This window comes from Triticum dicoccoides, chromosome 2B (assembly GCF_002162155.2).
Source record: "Triticum dicoccoides isolate Atlit2015 ecotype Zavitan chromosome 2B, WEW_v2.0, whole genome shotgun sequence".
NCBI lineage: Eukaryota > Viridiplantae > Streptophyta > Magnoliopsida > Poales > Poaceae > Triticum > Triticum dicoccoides.
Window position 1 is genome coordinate 498,022,770 of NC_041383.1, and position 5,253 is coordinate 498,028,022.

General features: G+C 51.3%; 1 pseudogene; it reads left to right on the forward strand.

Annotated features, from left to right (window-relative positions):
* The window catches only part of LOC119364456, a 93,187-nt pseudogene that overhangs the window by 62,665 nt on the left and 25,269 nt on the right, over positions 1-5,253 (forward strand).

Genomic DNA, 5,253 nt, shown 5'->3' on the forward strand with positions numbered 1-5,253 from the left:
AGGATGACGATGCTGCCCTCCTCGCGTCTGCGGTGCCGAGCGGCACTGGCGCTCCATCTGCTCGCGGACATAGTCCGCCTTCGCCCACTTGAGGACGGTCTCGTCGGCGGCGGCCATGGCCTCGTGCTCCTTCTTCACAGGGAGCAAACCCGACTCGGTCTTCGGCCTGATGAGGTGGGAAGAAGAAGGAGAGGGCAACCGCCCTCGTTGATGACGAGGGCGCCACCGCGGGTGCGGCATCTCCCGCGGCTCCAGCTTGACGGGGCGGAGCGCCGGCGAACCGGAGGAAAGAGAGACAGAGCCCGACGATGAGGGGGTCGCCGTCTCCATTCGCCGCGGCATCCAGGAACTACCGCGGCGGTGAGAGAAGGACAGGGGCGGCGGGTACTCCAGGTGCGGTGTGTTACCGGTCTCGATGTGCTCGAGGACGGCTTCGAGGGTGCGGCCGGGCATGCCCCACCATTCGCGTCGCCCGTCGGAGTTGAGGCGGCCGTGGGGCAGGACGTCGTTTGTGGAGGCGACCTGGTCGGCGTAGCGACGGACGAAGTACATTGTCCACAGCGTGTGGCTGTCGGCGGCGTACCTCGGCTCGTTTCGCTTCTCCTCTAACGGCGACGACCGGATGCGCGCTATCTCGGTGCGCCACTCATCACCGGGACGCCGCCGGCGCTCAGCCTCCATGAGCCCGGAACCCGCATGTCCAGGGGTGCCGGGTAATCGGCTTTGTAGAGAAGGTGCGCCTCATCCCCGCGCAGATGGCGGCGGCCGAAGTCGTTCGCCGCCTGGGAAGCGCTCGGCCATTGCCTATCGACGGGGGAGAGAGGGGCGTCATAGAAGTCGGCGACGAGAAGGGGCGAGAGGGGCGTCGGTGGCGAGGGCTTGTGCGTTCACCAGCGAGGGAGGGCGACTTTTATAGTCGCGGATGAGCGGCGAGAGGGTTGCCACCGTGTGCCGCGTGGCGGGAGCGGGCGGGATGCGCGTCCCCCGTGTCTTCACTGCACCGCCCGTGAGGCATCAATGGAAGGGTGACTGGCGCGGCAGTCTTGGCATTGATTCCCGCGGGAACCGAGATGATGAGGATGACAAAGACGACGAGTCGCTGACTCGGCGGGCCCATTTCATTTCGCGTCAAAAGAAATTTCTCCGACGCCCCCGGGCGCCCGCCGGGTTCGGCCTGGGTGCGCCGGCGCCAAAATCGGCCCGAGCCGGTGAAATATGGGCTTCTGGGGCGGGAGGGGCGACTGGACCGATTTTTCGGCACCGGCGACAAAAAAGCCTTTTGACGGGGGGAGGGAGGGAGGGGGGAGGGAAGGGGCTTGTTGGGGGCGCGGCTGAAGATGTTCTAAATTGTCTAGTCTCTTTCATCATATCGACATTTTAGTTGCATTGACTAGAGCATGCATTTCTACACATGCTGACTGCCAATGCTTTGGAGGTAAGTAGAAAATGTGCCGAATATGCCTAATTAACTTTGTTCAAAGGAGAGCCCTCTGGGTGTTGTTTAAAGAGGTTAGGAAAATATTACAAAGGCTCCATCCACCGGAATACTTTAGGCGAGAAGCCGGCATAGTTGCTACGATTCTCACTCATCAGTAAGGTTGGCAGTTGTTGTCATCAGAACTCAAATCGGTATTGGTCTGGGTTTCTTTTGAGTAAACATATTTATATGCTCCATTGCATTTTTTTTTGAGACAAAAAAAATATGCTCCATTACATGGCATGGCATGAGGTTCTTTGCCAAATTTACGAGAGGACCAGATTAAAAGAAGCCAAGAAAAAGAAAAGTCCACTTTGTCCGTCCATCCAGGCCGTGCCCGGGCTTGGGCTCCAAGCAAATGACCATCAGGCCTACGCAACAACCTGCACGCACACCCGCCGGGCCACTTTTTTCCTCACAGTTGGGCTTCGGCCACTTCTCTATCGGGCCATGCAGCCCAATTGCGAGAGCTAATAACTTGTCTCGCAACCTGCCGATGACTATCCCAGAGGACCCCTCAAAAAAAAACTATCCCAGAGGACCCAAGAATCCCCCACAGCGGGCACGTCATGAGAGGTAGCTGTAGATGAGCACCAGGTCCACATCCGGCAAATTGCGCGCGGGGGACGCGGCCGAAGCCGTCGCGCTCGCCCGCGCCCACGAGAGACTTTGCGCGCCCACACCCCATGCCGGAGCCCACGGGGAGGCGACGGCGACGGCCCGGCGCCCCCGAGTGCAAGTGGCATCCACGCCCACACCACCAGCAAGCAGCAAGCAACAGCAGCGATCCCGTTCATAGCGCCCCAGCAAATACGCGCCACCGTGTGCGCAGTGCGCACGGACGGCGAGGCATCAGAGGGAGAGTTCTGTTTGGGCCCGCCGGAGCCGTTTAATCGGAGGTCGGGTTCTGTTTGGGCCCGCCGGGTGCGAGGAGGGCCGCCGCGTGGCGTGCTGCGACCGATCGATCGTGTGGCTCTCTCATCATCCACGCCACACAGGAATATATTCGTTCTCCCGTTCTACAGCACCGGCTCCAAAGGAGAAGCACCCAATGATTCATCGTGCTATCATGTGTGCAAAGTTTTTGTTCACTGTTACCAGCAGTGAGCAAAAGGCTTAAACAGGACTTTTCTATAAATTGTGCACTGAGCCAGGAGTAGTAGTAAGAGCATCTACGGCCCAACACCCCAAACTCGTCTCAGACGCCCGGACAAACGGTCCGATCACTCAAATACGATCCAAACAGATGTCTTAAACGTGTCTCAAATGCCCGGGCTGACCAGCGCCCCTCGTATCCAGCCCAAAAATGAGGCGGACATGGGACCGTCCGTCCGTCGCGTCGGACCCGACAACCCGACCCCATCTGAAAATGCACCAAATCGACCTACCGGATCCATTTGCTCTCTCCTCTCTTCTTTCTCCTCCTCGACGTCCGTCTCGCCGCTCTGCCGCCGTGTACGCTCCGCATCCGTTCCTAGCCTCTGTGCCGCCAGCTTCGGCAATGCAGTCCTCTCTCTCATCCTCGCCGTCGGGGACGTCGCTGCCGGCCTGGACGCCATCGTGTTACGTCTGGCAACCCTCTGGCTCCGACTTGCGCTCTATGGGTTTGACACATTGTCTGACCAGATTTTTTGTGATTTTATTAGCGAAAACGATGAATTCCGAAACCTGGCCGAGGAGGGGCTGGCGGAATCAGAAACTTTGTGGTAGCTCATGACATTTGTGTTATTTTGCACAATATGATTGTCGGAGGATGTGGGTGATGGTGTTGCCCAAACCAATGATTTTGAATCACACGAAGAACAAGTTGAAATCCCGAAAGATTAAGATGCAGCTCAACTTATGAACTTTCTGCAGATGCATCAGAATCTTTGAAACCATCAGGTGCACACGCAGCTACTCAATGATCACAATGAAAACCAGAGAGCTAATGTTTGAGTTGTGCACGTAAATACATTTTATGTAATAATATCTATGTATTTTCGATACCAACATTTGTTATTTACATGCGACAATGTCGTGTATGATGGGCATGCATGGATTAAGAGTCCGAATTTGAGATGCGTGGATATCAGGCACAAGATATGAGGGGCCAGCAGGCATTGTTCGCGGACGCGCGCGGACGTATAGGAGGCCGGATTTGCCAAGCCGGTTGTAGATGCTCTAAGGAAGGGGGTTTGTATCCTTTGAACCAAAAGTCCAAATTAAGTTTCGTTTGCATATGCGTGTACTTTGTGACGAGGCTTTCTAATAAATCCACTTTTGAATACGTTTTGATGAGCTTTTAAAACTTCATAAATTTGAAGTGTCGAAGCTTAATAGGAATGAACGAAAAGGTTGCAAGTTTTAAAAACTAAAACTGAAAACCCGGTGTTCCCTCGTGCCAAATTCCAACAATTATGCGGATCGCGAAACAATCATGCGGTCTAGCAAGGATTGGTAGGCGCGTGCCCCTGCAAATTTCCGTTTTAGCCTGGCCGTGGGAGGCCAAATTTGCTACATCGTTGTCATCTCTCAGCTTCACGTCTTCTTTTTCTTCTCTGTTGTAATGCAAAAATGTGACATTTAGCAACGGTAGGCAAATGCTGCAATTGGCATGTACTATTCGGCCTTGCGGAAATAAATGGACTATTTAGCACGCCTCGTAAAAGAACCCAATTTCCACACCAAAGAAATTTTGAACCGACATCATATATACCGCATATATAAATATTGTAGCTTGCTATATAATTATATGCCACACACAACAAGGAACAATCTTATGCGAAGCTAGGGAAGGCAACATATCATACGCACAATTTATGGCTCTATGTACTTTCCTTGCTAGGAAAAAAATAACATGTTAAATTTCCATTCCCCTACCCAAAGGTTATCAAACAGGTTGTGAGTGTATTGCTCGAATCTTTTACAATATGCTCTGAGATTTGAGATGTTACCTCTCTTTGTGTTTACATGATGTTTTATTTATGTATAATGATCAATATATCGATTACTTCGTCACATTGTTTTGTGACGAGAACTTACTTTATTGATATAAATGTCCCTTTCTTAATTGCATCAGAAGTTGACTATGAGAAATAGACATCAGTTGGTAATCTTGTACCTAAGCATCTACCCAAGCTAGGAAATTCTCCAACTCAAAAAGAAAACTAGCAAATTTTCATTATAAAAAGTGGTTGGCAATATTTTTTCTCTCTCTTTCATTGACGATTGGGCTTACTCTATTTTTGGGTAGCCAATAATTAAGATTCAGATTTGTTGACATCCTCGGTGTCACCAAACATAACGGGACATAAGTCCATCCACCATGTGCATCCAATATGATAATGGGTTCGGTTTTCACCCGGTTTTTCATTAATTAACTGGGCAATTCTCTTCTTCTTAATTAATCGATGAGGCAAATCTTTTGTCTCTGTTTCAAAAAAAAAAATGATAATGGGTGGTGGAAAATGTTTTGTCTACCTCTACGACTTTTTAAAGTTCGCTAGCTTCGCAGGTGGGATGCCTTGGTGCAAATAGTATATTTTCCTTCTTTCTTCCATATCACTCACACAAAGCCACACATGTTAGATAACGTGCCGGTGCAAGGTAGGGAAAAATATAGCATGGTGGCACGTATAGGAGCCCGGAGGGCAAAATGATGCAAGCTCCTATGCCATTTGACAAAATCTAGACCCAACGAAGTGGACATGGGTCGTCACCATATATTGATATCATAGACCGCCATTGTGAAGAGCATTGCGAAGACGACAAAGAATGAGTTTGTATATTTTGTT